At 33.6% G+C, this 16852-nt stretch overlaps 1 protein-coding gene across 10 annotated transcripts in view; it reads left to right on the top strand.

Annotated features, from left to right (window-relative positions):
- Nucleotides 1-16852, top strand: part of NR3C2 (nuclear receptor subfamily 3 group C member 2) — a 358516-nt gene that overhangs the window by 25713 nt on the left and 315951 nt on the right. The window lies entirely within an intron of this gene.

Below are 16852 nucleotides of genomic sequence, written 5' to 3'. Positions count from 1 at the left end.
AGAAATAGGAAAAGGGATAAGGTGAGGTTAGAAGAAATGAGTTCCATTTTGGATGTATTTAGTTTGAAATACCTACAAGAACATCAACCAGGTAGTTAGTAATGTGGACACATAATTTTGGGAATTATCTGCATTGAAATTATAATTGAATCTCTGGAAGTTTATGAGATCACCAAGAAAAGCAACTGTATAAGAGGTTTCAAGGTGTCCACCCTTAGTGGTCAGGAAGACAGGATCTAGCAAAAGTAAAAATTTCTGTCTGGAACAGACAGAAATTAGGCAAGCAGAATCAGAATGAAGAGAGTAGTGTCACGGAAGGCAGAGGAGGAGAAAAGGATCCAGAAGTGGTTCGTAGTTCATACCAGAAGCCATAGAGATGTCAAGACTGAGCAAAAGCCATTTGGATTTATCCATTAGAAGATAATGGATGAAAGTTTTCTTTGGGTGTTAACATAGCCTTCTCATTCTTCCTGTAGTTTTTTTTTTTTTTTGAATAGTATTTCCTCCAGTAATTTGTGTTCTTGGATTATAATTGGATTATTATTTTTATTATATTATTATTTATTATTATATTAATTGGCTTAATATGTGTATATTTGCTTTGTTTTAATTGGATTAATATGTCTTTGTTTGCTTTGTTTTAATTATCACCTCTCATCCAATAATCTACTTTTCAGTTTTTCTGACCACTGCCTAATGCTTTTGGTGATTATGGTTTCATAATATTGTTTGAAATCTGGTAATGGTTGACCTCCTTCATTTCTGCTTTTTTCATTGTTTTATGTGAAATTATAGATCTTTGAATAAATTTTGGAAATGCTTAGCAACTTCCATTCTCCCCTCACTGACCCTCTCATCTCCCCTTTTTTTTTCTTCCCCTTTCCCTCTTCCTTCACTCTTCTTTCCCCCCTCCTTTCTTCTACCTCCTTCCTCTCTTTCTTTATTTCTCTCCTCTTTTTTCTCCTTTATTCCTTCTCTCTCCTTTCATTTTTCCCTCTTTCCCCTTCTTCCTCTACTTTCCCCCTTTTCTTCCCTCTTTTGCTTCACTTCTGTCTTGATTCCATCTCTGGCATTTATTTCCCCTTCTTTCTCTGCTCCCCCTTTCCTTCTTACATTCTCTCTACACTTTCTCTTTTTCTGTCTCTTCCCCCCCCCCAAGCTCTTTCCCTCTCCCCATTGGTCTTTCCTTCCTTTCTTCTGTCTCTCTTCCTCCCTCCTTTCTTCTCTTTTCCTCTCCTTTCTCTCTCTCCCCCTCCTGTGTCTCATTATCTTTTCACCTCCTTTTACTTTCCCTCTTTCATCCTCCTCTCCCTTTTCTTTCTCATCAATTTATTCATGTGTAAAATGAAAAGGTTGGTCTTGATGATGTCCTCTGAAGTCCCATTCAGTTCCAAATTGGTGAACTTATGATGCAGTAAATGAAATCTTTAATTAAAAAACATAAACATATTGGTACTTCCAAAGCATTCTCCTACTATATGCAGAACCAAATTTTTGCTCTTCTGCCTAAGATTCCTCTACAATGATTATACTTATGCTATCAGAGACTCTGAGGAAGGTTAGAAGATTAGAGGAAAAGAAAACATCCTGCTCTCTTCTGTCATCTTGGCCAGACTAATATTTCTCTGATTCTTCTTGGCCTGCTTCTCCCCTCTCTATCTCCAAAAAGTTTTCTTATGCATCATCTTAACATATTGACTTAATAGACTGAACTTCATATTGGATGTGATTTATCAGTGTCTTCTAGTATCAGGTCCCCCTTCCTGATTTTCAAATTTACATGCAGTGGACATTAACTCATAGTTGTTTTTCGGTCAGCCAATCTGTAAATAATGTGCATCTACAATGATGCACCGAGGATTCAAAGTGATCTAGAACATTGCTCAGAAATTAAAATCTACTTGGAGAGACATGATCTGTGAATAAAGTATAACACAGTTTATATGAAAATTGGTTGGAAAAATTAAAAATGTTTAGCCTGGGAAAGAGAGAACTTTGGGAGACACTATAGCTTATATTAAGCTATTTGAAGTACTATCACATGGAAGAGAGATTAGATTTGCTTTACGTGACCTTAGAAGACAGAATTTGGAGCAAGGGATAGAAGTTTTCAAGAATCAAATTAAGGTTTAATTTAAGGAGAAACTTTCTAATAAATGAAATTATCCAAAGGGGGAATAAGTGCTTTCATGTATATTATAAAAGGGATATTCTCATTCAGGTTTGTTTGGACTATAAATAACCTTTTAGAGTCCAATTCTGAGGGCTTGTTTCTTAATATATTAAGAAGTGCAAGGTACTAGTATCACAGGAATGTAGTAGAGAGAGTGATCACTAAAGATTCATGTGTTCAGGGCAGCTAGATGGCTCAGTGGATAGAGAACCAGCCCTGAAGTCAGGAGGACCTGAGTTCAACTGTGATCTCAGACACTTAACACTTCCTAGCTGTGCGACCCTGGGTAAGTCACTTAACCCCAATTTCCTCAGCAATTTAAAAAATGGGGGAAAAAAGATGCATGTGTTCAAGGAAGGCTTTCCGGAGAAATATAGACCTTGTAAAAGGGTAGAATTTAGACTAAATATAGAAGGATGGGGATCTCAAGTAGATGAAATGTCAAAAGCATCATCTTTTTACATGTAACTGATTTTGCAAGGGTATTCAGGGAACAATGTGATGTAGTTAGACTGTGAGGAAATAATAGAAGTTAATATTTTAGACATTGATTGTAGCCAGATTGTGCAGATATTGAAAGCAATGCCAGAGATTTTAGATTTATTCTTGTGTGAATTGGAAACCATTGGAGGGGAGTTAACTAGGGGAGGGACCAAAAAACAGTGAAATCAAGAGGGGAATTTGATTTTAATAGCATGAACTAAGCTTTAAACATAATGAGTCTGAGATGGCAGAATTCAAAAGTTGACACTATGGACTAGGGGATATTTAAGGAAAAATATGATTCCTATTTGAAAAAAAATTAGAAAATAAGGAAATGTGGTGAGAGAATATTAGTTGGGGAGAATAATCATCAACAAAAAGCATGGAGATGAAATGAATACAATAAACACTTTTGGAATAGGGAGAGTTGAGTCTGGTTGAATTGGGGAACGTTTTTGGTTAGAAATAGATTAGGCTTTATAGGTAGAGATCAAAAAATGAAGTCTTTACTGTGAGAAAAAGGACTTTGGATTTTGCTCTGGAGAAGCCTGTGTCTGTGTGGCGGTGGAAGTGATAGCTTAGGAAGGTTAGTGTCCTGGCATCCTGCAAAAAAAGAAAATTCATACTCCAGGAATGAGGTGATATGAACTCAAACTGAACTGTGGTAGCAATGTGAATGGAGAAATGCAAACTGGTAAAAGAAACACTGCCCAAAAGAGCAATCCCCAAGAACAAGTGATTTGCTGCATATGATGCTAAAGGGAGAAGTTGTCTGAGATCACAAAGGTTCTAAATCTGAGTGATTTGAAGAATTTTGGCAACTTTTGATAGAAATTCAAAATTTAGGAGATGAAACTACCTTTTTGGTGAAAGATATGTGCAAGAGAAACAGTCTGGTACAGAGACAGAAGCCCTAAACTTAGAATCATGGGGATTGAGTGGGAATTATCTAACTATTTTAACCTCTGTGAGGCTGTTTCTGGGTAGGTTGGTTTGCATGACCCCTCAATTTCTTGCCCATTCTACTCTCTTTTCTTTTGAGTCTTGTCATGCTGAAATGGAGGCATCAATAGCTCACAACTGAGTAGGAGCTGGCCACAATGGGAATTGAGCTGAAGAAAAAGTCTGGCAGACACTGAAGCTCTATGAGCATTCAGTCTTTCTGGACAGAGAAATTGTTCAGGGCTAGTAGATTCCAGAATCTGATAGATGAGAAAGTCAGCGTTATAGATACTGAGAATGGAGTTGCTGAACTCTGGGCCTGTGGCAGAGACTGTCTGCCAAGTCGTCTGTTTTCATACATCTTGCTCCATTTTGGTGGATTTGAATACAAGGTTAAATGTAGCCAGAAACAAGTTAGAGGCTTGTAGGTGAACCGTTTTCTGGATGGAGGCAGGGCAGTAGTGGTAGAATCACCTTAAAAGTTGGGGATGACAGCAGTCTAACTGATAATGGAAAATGTGGGGCTAGGATTCCAAAAAGAGAGAACTGGGCTCAAGATGTAAATTTGAGACACAGCTGCTTAGTGGTCAGAAGTGTTGAGAAGAGAAGAAATCTTGTGGAAAGGGATTATAGAAAGAAAAGAACAAGGGATAAAAACTGAATGTGAGCCAAACTTGCTTGTATTGCTTTTCTCGATAGGTGCAGATTAATGTTCCTGTGGAGGGATGGACAACTCATCTCCTTCCTAATAGCTGTTAATATAATATGGTGATGCATATGCGTAAATGTATATTTAAACATATACACACATATATGTGCATGTATCACATATATTCATATTCTTTCTTTCCCCCTCTGATTCCCTCTTGCCCTCTCTCCTTTTCTGTCTCCCTGTCTCTGTCTGTCTCTGTCTTGCCTCTGGCACCTGGCCTTGCCTAGTCTTTTGGCCCTGCCTTAAGGCATGAAGCCAGAGCAGCTAAGTGAGTTGTAGCTACTTGTGTGGTTGGTTGCTAGCCAGGAGCTTAAGCAGATGTTTCCAAAGGAGCTTCCCCTCACACCTGCCTAATTTTTAAAGGGTCTTTCAGGTTCATTTCATCCAACCACAAAAACTTGTAAAGATATTGTGATAAAATCTGAGCTATCTAGTATTTAGTAAAGCAGGACTCAAACAATCAGCACCACAGGGATTTTGAAGATGTAGAAGTTAATTAGAACATAGGTTCCTGGACCATGTTAGTTATTGTGGCGTTGCTATGTTCAGAATGAGAAAATATTATAAGAATGGTAGTTTACATATTTGAAACTTAGATCACATCCATATCCCCCAGGATCAAATATGATCAGTTCTGGCATTATTTTTGAAAATTGTTGCTGAAAAATTCTACTTTAGAGTCCTAGAAATCATGCACTTCTAGAAGTGGAAAAGTTATATCTAGTCAAAATAAATAAATCAGACACTAGTATGTAATCCCGAGCAAGTCATTCCACTCTGTTTGCCTCAGTTTCTTCATCTGTAAAATGAGCTGGAGAAGGAAATGGCAAACCACTGCATTATCTCTGCTAAGAAAACCTCAAATGGGGTCACAAGGAGGCAAACACAACTGACTAAACAACTAAAAATACCTAGCAAATGAAAATATGACCCCTTTGAGAAAGTCCAACATATAAAAATCTACCCTTATATAACAGATGTTATTTACATTACCAAATGATTCTTTGATTTACAAAATGATTCAGCCAGCAGTTTGTTTTCATAGTGGGTCCCCTGGTGTATTTGAATGTTTGTTTATGACATTAACTACTTGATTAAGAGTCTGGGAGGCAGGGAAACTTCTAAGAGCTATTGTTAACTAGTGATCAGTAAGAAATGAAAAGATACAAAATCTCTGAAATTGAGTTAGTGAGAAAATATTACATATATTTATCATGAAACTTTTTTTTAGTATCACATATATTACATGAAGTGAGGTATGAATCTATTAAACTGCCAGGGTTGTGGCTGGCAAATATTTAATTTAAATTTCTCCAGATTTTTGATCTATCATTTATCTTTCTAAAGATAGTAACTGTAATCATAGTTTCTACAGTAGATGAAGTCATAGGAATCTGACTTTATTGCTTAAACTTGAAATATTTAATGCAATCTTTCTAGTAGTATAGCTCTCTAAAAAGTTAACCATTTAAAAGCATATTTGATGGGACAAATTTAATGACTTTATAAGTCTCTATAAAGTCAATAAACTTTATAAAAGTCATTAAACATGGCTAATTAAAAAACAAAACAAATCGTGGTTCCAGGTTTTTATCATAGAACAGCGTACTATAAAATAACTTTCCTGAACATTCAATTGTTATGCAAATGGGTTGTCTTAATATTTTTTAATGTATTGAAACTCGATATCCAGCTATGCCAGGGGTTATATGATCTCTTTATGGGCATAAAGGCAACTAAATATTATAGTGCATAAAGCATCAGGCCTGGAGTCAGTAAAACCGCAATTCAAATTTGGCCTTAGACACTTACTAGCTATATGACCTAGGGCAACTCAGCCTCTTTTTGACTCAGTTTTCTCATCTGTAAAATAAGGAAAATAATAGTAACTACGTCCAAGATTGGTATGAAAATCAAATAAGATAATTATAAAATACTTAGTACAGTACCTGGCACATAGCTCTATAAACAGTTTGTTGTTGTTATTATTGTTCTGTTTAGTAATGTGAATAGCAACCCACCCATGCCTATAATGTCTTCCCTTACATTTATTACTAGGCAATTACTTTATATTTAAATTATGAGAATGCCAATAAAGACCTTGGTCTGTGAATTATCCCATGTTCTTGCCATGTGACCGACACATTTCTTTAAAAAAGAAACATTTATGACATTCTATATACTGCTGCTTCTTAATGTTTCCATGTCATGATGCAACCACCATTTGAGTCTTTACTGTGCTTTAATCTTCATTTTCTAATTTTTAGCTGCTGTAATGTTCTATTTTTCAACCATATAACAATACTAGAGGCATAATATTAAATAAATAATATAAAAATGAAAAAATAGAATGTATAACAAGACTAATAGAAGAAGGTGGGCCTTTGCTTCATGGAGAATCTGGAATCATTAAGTTTTGCAGTTTTCCAAGAAAGCTCAACTCCACTTATTCTAACTTCAATTTAATTCTGAGTTCAATTCATTGTTCATTTGTAGGTCTAAAACATGTATATCTTTTTTTTTTAATTTTTATTTAATAGCCTTTTATTTACAGGATATATACATGGGTAACTTTACAGCATTAACAATTGCCAAACCTCTTGTTCCAATTTTTCACCTCTTACCCGCCCCCACCCCCTCCCCTAGATGGCAGGATGACCAGTAGATGTTAAATATATTAAAATATAACTTAGATACACAATAAGTATACATGACCAAAACATTATTTTGCTGTACAAAAAGAATCAGACTCTGAATTATTGTACAATTAGCTTGTGAAGGAAATCAAAAATGCAGGTGTGCATAAATATAGGGATTGGGAATTTAATGTAATGGTTTTTAGTCATCTCCCAGAGTTCTTTTTCTGGGCATAGCTAGTTCAGTTCATTACTGCTCCATTAGAAATGATTTGGTTGATCTCGTTGCTGAGGATGGCCTGATCCATCAGAACTGGTCATCATCTAGTATTGTTGTTGAAGTATATAATGATCTCCTGGTCCTGCTCATTTCGCTCAGCATCAGTTCGTGTAAGTCTCTCCAGGCCTTTCTGAAATCATCCTGTTGGTCATTTCTTACAGAACAGTAATATTCCATAATTTTCATATACCACAGTTTATTCAGCCATTCTCCAACTGATGGACATCCATTCAGTTTCCAGTTTCTAGCCACTACAAAAAGGGCTGCCACAAACATTCGTGCACATACAGGTCCCTTTCCCTTCTTTATAATCTCTTTGGGATATAATCCCAGTAGTAACACTGCTGGATCAAAGGGTATGCACAGTTTGATAACTTTTTGAGCATAGTTCCAAACTACTCTCCAAAATGGTTGGATTCGTTCACAACTCCACCAACAATGCATCAATGTCCCAGTTTTCCCGCATCCCCTCCAACAATCATCATTATTTTTTCCTGTCATCTTAGCCAATCTGACAGGTGTGTAGTGGTATCTTAGAGTTGTCTTAATTTGCATTAAAACATGTATATCTTTTGATAGACTCTACTGATTGTCTAGTCAACAATATGGTAAAGTCTAGAAAACAGACGTTTTTCATCCACTTTTTTCTGTATGGTTAGGACAACTCTTCACAGTGCTTATGTATTAGTCTTTTCAGTATTCCAGGACTTGAGGCAGTCAGTACCTTGTCATTTGCTATTAGTAATGTCTGAAGGGCCGCTCTATCAATAGAAAATCTCCCTTTATCTAGGTCTCTGCATAGAATCTCCTTCATGACAATGGTAAATACTTCTGGTGAGCATATAGCTAACTTGTTTTATGCTATTTGACATTAATGATCAGATCTGGTCATTAAAGAAGGTTAAGAGGTGTAAGAGATACTTATATAAAAAATGGAAACCAAGGAAAATGTTTAAAAATAAAAAAAGCAACAGGTTTGTGGACAAGGCATGCACAGAAAGAAAAAGAAATGGGTTTTCTGGGGAAGAGAGGGAAAAAGGTATTTCTTGTCTTCATATGGGTGTGGGAATCTAGTGTCGCAAAGTTATTCTGCAGTCACATAGTACTTGTCAGTTGTAGACCTACAACCATGTAGATATGTCAAAGGGGGAAAAAAAGTTTGGACATGTCCTCCTAAGTGAAGCTAAATAACTAAGATTATTGTTATTGTTTTGTCTGCTCACATTCATCTTCAAGTGGCGGGTCCATGTTCACTGCTTTCACTGTGAATGAGAACTTCTAAAGTAATATTTTTCCAAAACTCAATTTGTTTTTCTTTTTTAACAAGCACAACGAGTTCTTGTGTTCTTTCATTTTTCTGTCAGTTCCTTGTCAGTAAAGGTATGGTCTATTATGGGATGTTACTTGTAAAAGCTTGCCTGTTTGTTTTTAATACCCTCATTGAGGGTCTTATGTGTGTATAGAATATTCTCATAAGAATTTTGAGTAGATTAGAATTGACTATAGATTGGTAGTTCTTGACATTCTTTCATTGACACTCCCTCCATTTTCCATATACAAGAAAGGCTGAGATTTCTCCAAACATCTTGGGTATCTTCCCACTCTTAAGATACCTTCAGAACTGATCCCCAAATCTCCTCAAAACTGTTGGCTCTAATATGAATTTCCTTTGTGTATATTTGTTCTGGTTCAGCTGCTTTTCCTATCTTTATTTTTTCCAGTTCTATTTCTGCTTCTAGATACACATCTGGCACTATGATGTTTGAATTCTCTGTTCTTGGTGATAAAATATTTTTTTCATAAAAAATTCTTGGATCTTTATATTTTTAGACTATCTTTTTTAAAGTTTCATATTTAAATGCCCCTAGGATGACTTTTACTGTAGTCTCTCTAGACAACTTCCTTTAAAAAATTTTTTTCATTCGACTGTTCATCACAGTTTTACGAGGTACAACTGCTCATAATCTACCATTCTTCATGAGATTTTGTTGGTTCATATTTCAACATAGCTATATGTTGCCACTTGGTTTGGTAAGGTAAATAAAGTGTTTGATTAAGGGGGATTTTAGGCTCTTTTGTTCTTCATTTTATGATAATTGTTTTACATCTATAAGGTTACTGTTGGGTTATTACTGTTTATGTCTTCTCCACCCATTTGTCATTTTTATATCAATATTTTAAGTTAGGCTGGACCACCTTATCTGTTTCACAAGTTTATTATCTTAGCTTTGTATTAACTTCGATCCTTGCTCTTTTAAGTCAGTGGTATGACTCTATATTGATATCTGATTCTGGAATATTTCTCTACTCAATAATGAATAGATTATCTTTTTTCTTGTTTTTTACATTTTATTTTTATTTTATTTTCAATTTCAAATCTCTTCCTTTCAAACACCCTCTCCTCTACTCATTGAGAAGATAAGAAAAAAAACATAAATATGTTAATTAAGCAGACAAATTTCCCAATTACCTGTGTCTGGGGATGGGAATATACTTCTGTCTGTACTTTGAATCCATCACTTCTCTATCTGGAAGTAGATAAGCATGTTTCACAATGAATTTTTGGAATCATGGTTGGTTATTATTTGACTAGCATTCCTAAATCTTGATTAAAGTTTCTACTTCTTTTAAAGTTATGTATCTTTACAGTATTATTATTATTACATAATTTTCTCCTGGTTCTGTTCACTTCACTTTGCATCATTTCATACTGATGGAGTCTTCCCAAGTTTTATTTCCTTCATCAATTTTTTTATAGTCAATGGTATTCTCATATTTATGTACTTGTTCAGCCATTCTTCAGTTTATAGGCATCCCCTTAGTTTCCAGTTCTTTGCTATCAATATAAAGAGCTGCTAATAAATAATATTTTTGTTCAGAAGGATCCTTTTCTCTTTCTTTCATATCTCTGAAGTTTAGACCAAATAGCAGTATTACTAAATCAAAGGATATACGCCCGGTTTAAAAGCTGTTGTTTTCTGAATTTTGCTTTATCATTCATATATCTATATATGTCTTCCCACATTTCTTAAAATGTATAATTTTTCATGGCATGATAACATTCCATTTATATGCCAAAGTTTGGGCTTTCCCTAATTGAAGAGTATCTGATTGTCTCTGATTCTTGTCACACACACATACACAGCCCCCTGTATTTTGGTATTTACATATCTTCGGTTTTCTTTGGATTCTATTTAGTAATACTATCTGAGTTAATTTTTAAAGCATAATTCTAATTGCTTTCTGGAGTGTTTGGATAAAATCATAGCTCTGCCAACAGTTTATTAGTGTTCATGTCTTCCTACAGCCCCTCTAATATTTATTGTTTGTGTCTTTTGTGATTTTTTTTCCAATTTTGTAAATAAAAAACTTGGAAGGATATTGTTTTGCATTTCCATTTATGTCAGTGATTTGAAGCAATCTTTTATACATTTTTAATAGTTTTCTAAGTGTTTTTTAAAGCTTTAAAAAAATATTGTTTGACCATATCATCGGGGAATTTTTTTTATTTTATGTATGCATTCATTCCTTCTTACCAACTTCCATTTAACTTGCTTTTTTCATTTCATTGCATCATACTGTTTTTTGAGATGATACTGCTCATAATTTTTGCCTATCCTCCATGTGATTTTTGTAAATAAATTCATATTCTAAAAGTATTGGAAACCAAACCATTATTAAAGGTATCCAATATAAAGATTTTTTTTTCCTTAATTGACATTTTCCCTTGTAATCCTAACTCCATTAATTTTGTTAGTGCAAAAACATTTTTATTATGAACTTTGATTTTTTATTTTTCTTTATTCCTTATTTGATTAAGGATTCCCTCCAGACATAACATTTCTAATTCAAATTGTGTATCCATTTTGATTTTATTGTAGCATGTCTTTTAAAAATTTGTACTCAGCCTAACTTTTACCAAACTACTTACTGATTTTCGTAGCAGTGCTTAGACAGGAAATTTTTACCCAATTTTGTTGATTGTGAGCTTTTCTTATCTAGAGATAAGGTCATAAAGATTTTTTTTGAAATTATATCATCGGAACTTTTTTTTTTCTTTAAGCCAGTGCCCACTGCTTTATAATGTAATTCGTGGTATGGAAATACCTTTCTCCTTTAATTTTTATTTTGTTCCATTTGTCCTTTTGAGCTTCTAGACATTTTGTTCCTCCCAATGAATTTTGTTATTATCTTGAACATCTCTTTTAAACTCTATTGTCTTTTCATCCCCCCCCCCATTGTAGCATTAAAATATAAATTAATTTAAATGACATAATAAAATGATCTTTCTTCCTACCTTTGGATTCAAGATGAAACCAACTCTACTACTTAGTTTAAAATGAGGCAGGTAGCCATGCCCAGCCCTCCTTCACTTAAGCCCAAGGCACTTGCTTGTCATGGCATCACCTCCATGATGTCATGGTCTCTTTGAGAATGAAGGACAAACAACAAGAGCCTTTTTAATCAGAATATGTGAACTCCCCTTTCATCTAGCTACAGCTTTCTTCTATCTTGTTCTTTTTTTTTTTTCATAAAAAGTGTGCAGATTAAGATTCAGTTCTTGTATGTTATCTCACTGTTCACTGGATAACTATCTCACCTTCATTTCTAGTACCAACAACTAAGTCAGTATGTGCAGATTATCTAAAAATTGGGTGATTTTTTTTTAAACACTGTCCCATTTTTCTGCTCATTTTGCAAAGAGCTGCAGAAATGGAAGAGGGCTTATCCAGGATCGAAGACCACTCAGCAGTTTTCTTTTTCTCATGAGTTAAGCCTAGCCAAAGAATTTATCACTGATATGATAGCCTAATGGTGACAACCCTCTCTGTCCTTAGCTAGACTAGCCCTTAGAAAGCAGACTCTCAATCTGTTGCTTTGGCTAGCTTTTCCAAAGTGGTAAAAGTATTTTAGCTGTACTGGTAGAGCCTTTGGAGCTCAGGGTCACTTCCACATCCCAAAATCACTGTAGCATGGGGATGATTAGATGATTAATGTAAATCTAATAAAAAGCATAAATACATGCTTTAAAAGACAGTTTCTCTAAATTGTAGGGTATGTTATTTGGTAAAACATAAGAAAAGCAATAGTGCATTGAGTTATGTTTTTTTAAATACTGTAGCTACTACATTTCATAGTTTTGTAATGAAAATTACATTCAGTTTTTGTTTTCAGAACTGATTTTTTTTCCTCTGAAATTTATGATGAAATACATTTACTGTAGGCACATTGACTTGTCGTGTGTTTTGTCACCAAGAATGTTCTTACTGGAAGAAAATGTTATATTTTTATATTTTATATATGATGTAATACCAGTATTATAGTAGATTTTTAAAATTGGGCACCATTTCCATAGTTGCACATGATTTGGGGATATGACGAATTATTTATAGAATGAAGAATGGATATTTTTAACGAGTAGTGTGAAAAAGACCAAGACATTATAGAAAGGTTGTCAAATTTAAAATGTTATAGGATGAAAAAGGTTTGTAAACTAATGGCAAAATGTGCTAGCTAATCATTTTTTCAGAAGAATGAAATACTAGAGAAATGGGATCTGTGGTAAATTTGAATGATTTATATTCATTTAAATTTATTATCTGCATATGCTTGCAAAACATATTTGAGAACTAAGAGGGGAAAAGGGAGATTTGGTATTCTTAAAACTATAGTGAAATCTTATCAGTAGTAATGTATTCAGGATTTAGCACTATATTATTAGAAGAATAAGCTATTTAATGAATCAATAAAGGTCACAAAAGTAAACTTATGCAGTCAAAATAAATATATGTTTGGGAGGCATTATGAACTAACTCATTTTAATATGCAATAAGCTGTCTTCAAAAAAAAAGGATGCCTTTTTAATGACCTTGCAAAGTCATAAGCAGTTTATGGCCAGAGAATCTAAATATAAAACTCTTTCTCTCAAATATGATAGGTGATATGTAATATAACAACTAATTTTTTTTAACATGGCATGTTTTTCATAGTTCTTTGACAAATGTTATGTGTTTTATAAACAACCATTTCTATGATAATACTGTATGTATTGCTCTTTTAAGAACTTGACTATAGTTTTTGACTTCGTCCATTAAGACTTTATAATATTAGGAAGTTGCCTAGGAGCACTAAGAAATTTAGTGACTGGCCAGGATAACAAAGCGAGTATGTGTCAGACACAAGGTTGAATCTGCATCTTCCTTTCTCAGTAGCTATCTTTCTCTACTAGTGGAACTCTATTCCCTCTTAGTAACTATGTATCCTCGATTTACTTCTTTTCAAAATAGAAATGATGACACTGAGATATTTTGTGTTCATTTAAGTAGAGCATACTGTAAATTTCATCGTGATTCTAGTCTCCTGAAATTACCAAATGGAAAAGAAAACATCCATTAGCTTTTGCTTCTTGAAAAATGGAACTATTGAGGAAAAATATTAGAAATATGTTGTTTTTTGTTTTGAGCATTTTAGTAGTGAACATCGAAACTATACATTTTATTTTATTTTTGCACTTAAGTAGTATTTTCCTTTTTACAATTATATGTAAAGATAGTTTTCAACATTCATTATTGCAAGATTTTGAGTTCTAAATTTTTTCTCCTTCTTGCTCTTCCCTCCTGCCTTCCCAAGATAGCAAGTAATCAGATTTGAGATATACAGTTAGGTTAAATATATTTCCATGTTATTCATATTGTGAAAAAAGAATCAGAACAAAGAGGGGAACCATAAGAATAAAAACAAATTTTAAAAAGTAAAAATATTATCCTTTAATCTGCATTTAGACTCCATAGTTTTTTCTCTGGATGTAGATAGCATTTTCCATCATAAGTCTTTTGAAATTGTCTTGGATCATTGCATTGCTGAGAAGAGCTAAGTCTATCATAGTTGATAATTGTGAAGCTTTCAATAAAAAAAAAGACTTTTTAATGTAATCACACAGGAAAATCTAGGTTGAAGATGAATATCTGTTGATACCATTTTCTACAATTAAGCGAGCAACAATTATTTTTTTCATAAGTACAATTTCTCATTTAAATTTATTGTGGTTAGTTGGGCTAATAATTGAACAAGAAGAGGACCAAAACAGCTTACCTTTGAGAAATTATGCAATAGGGTTCATCCTTTTATTTTTCTGGTAATGTTATAGGCTTATAAGAGTCTCAGATGAATCAAAAGTTGTGAACTATGAAAATGGTAATGAATATTCATGTGGTAAGTAAGTGACTTTCAGTATATCATTCACAAAGATTTGTAGGAGAAATACAGTTATCGATGACATCAGGCATGTAGGTACTGGACAAAATGAGTATATTGACCTCAAGTTTTCCTAATTCTGAATGTAGTGATCGATCTGCTCTGCCACGTAAACATCTTAGGTAGCAAAAGTAAGAAATAACCAAGTCACAGTTTTAAATACTATAAAGGTACCTATAAGTATCATGTCAGATAGAGGAAGGCCCTCATTTTGAAAGCTAGGGTCCCTTGAAAGGAAATTTGGGGAGGGCATAAGTGTCACCCAAGTTGGAAGAGAATAAGTGAATGATGACCTATTCCTATGAAGGAAACATACCCTTTAATTCACTCAATAGTTCACTCAATAGTTCATCTTGTCAAGCTGGCCTGTTTGATGTCCTGCTTTAGTGCATTTGTACTTGTTATGCTAAAGTCTGGAGTACACTTTCTGCTGTACTCTTACCTCTTAGAATCCTTCATTTCCTTCAAAACTCATCTTAGGTGCTATGATACATAGGGTTTAACTATTTTAATATTATTCCTAAGCTTCCACTAGGGACTTCCAGCTTCCAAACTTCTATTATATCCTGATTGGTGCTTGCCTCAATCACTCATTATATATTTCACCCAGTTATATACCATTTCACTGGACAGAATCTCTTCCTGCCTCCACCCTTCTCAGTTCTTAAGCCACAATCAAATTAGTCAATAACAGGTACCTAATAATGCTTATTGATTAGTTGATATAAAGTATTTCTGATTTTTTTCATCTAGCATGTTCGCATTTCCTTTCCTTTTTATTTTTAAATCAACAACAGAAAGTTTTGGTGATTAGTGCTTTTTAATATGCTTTGAAGATAGGAATTATTATTGCCTCATTCCCATCCTTTTCACTATTTTTGTTGATATTTTACATCTCTTATTTTTCCAACTGTATTTTATTGTTTTGCCTAGTTCAGTAAGCTATCCTTCTGGTAATTTGATTGGTATGTGATTAAATTTAAATGTAATATCAATAGTATTTCCATTTTATTATATTGTTATGACCCAGTCATGAATACTAAATATTTGTCCAGTTATTTTAAGCCATTCTTTATTTAAGAAGCATTTTTAATTATATGTATATAGCTATCACGCAGAATTGGTAGTTTAAATCTGAAGGTGGTGGTGATGGTTGTTGTTGTTTTTGATAGTTTCTTTAAATGGGACTTTATTTTCTAGTGCTTCCTCCTTTATTTTGTTATTGCTAAATAGAAAAGTTGTTTATATTTGTGGGATTATTTTGTAGCCTGCAACTTTACCAAAAAAAGATTGTGTCAAAGACCAATTTCTTGGTGAGTGACATGGAATTTTCTAAGTAAACTATTGTGTCATTAGTAAATAGGCATAGCTTTGTCTCCTTTTGTCTATTTTTACAATTGTACTTTTTATCTTATTGCTTGTGGTAAAATTTATAGAATTATATCAAAAAAAAACAGAGAAGGAAATATTTTTACTTGACTCATGTTTATTGAGAAAGCCTCCAGTATTTCCCTTTTAGATATATTACTAACTTTTTGTTTTGGTAGATAATCTTTGTCACTTCAAAGAAGGATCATTATATATCTATACTTCATTAGGTTTTTTTTTTTTTGGCATAAAAGAGGGTTGCTTTGGGATAAAGAGTTTAAAAATTATAATAAAATAGCTAATATTTAGTGCCTTAAGATTTGCAAAACATTTGTTACCTCAACAAACCTGTGAGATAAGGCTATTATTATCTCCATTTTAGAAATGAGGAAATTGAGACCCAGAGAGATTAAATAACTTATCCTGGATCATGGAGTGAGATTTGAACTTAAGTCTTCTCCCAGCCCAAGCTCAAGCCCAGCACATATATCCTAATCGACTTGTGCTTTCAACATTTTGTTTTTAATATGATCATTTAGGTTGTTTTCAATAATTCTTAAAATGGTGACATCCTAGGAATGTATTTGAACTGGAACTACCTAGAACTACCATTATCAAGTCATTCTTTTATTACTTAACTTCTCCAAAATATCAGCCTTACAGTGAAGTAGTAGATGTTTGAAATATTGCATATGAATCATTTAAAAAATAAAAATACCCAGTAATAATTTTTATGTGCCTTGAGGGCTCTGCTGAAAAGGACCTTACTGTAAAATATTGTCTAAGCAATTTTATAGAATTCAGGTCCATTTTTGTATGAATTTACTTAATTTTCAGTAGGTTCTGAATTATGTTAGCTTGTTCTAGAACCTTGATGGACTGTATTAATAATGTGATTAATGGGAAATAACACCATGTTTAAGGGCAGAAGACTTGGGTTATAATTCTAGCTCTGCAATTTACTTACTCTTGTAACTTTGGACAGGTCATATAATGTCTTTGGG

This window comes from Sarcophilus harrisii, chromosome 6 (genome assembly GCF_902635505.1).
Source record: "Sarcophilus harrisii chromosome 6, mSarHar1.11, whole genome shotgun sequence".
In the NCBI taxonomy this organism is placed as follows: domain Eukaryota; kingdom Metazoa; phylum Chordata; class Mammalia; order Dasyuromorphia; family Dasyuridae; genus Sarcophilus; species Sarcophilus harrisii.
Note: the sequence above shows the minus strand (reverse complement) of the source record. Positions and strands in the feature narration are given on the sequence as shown.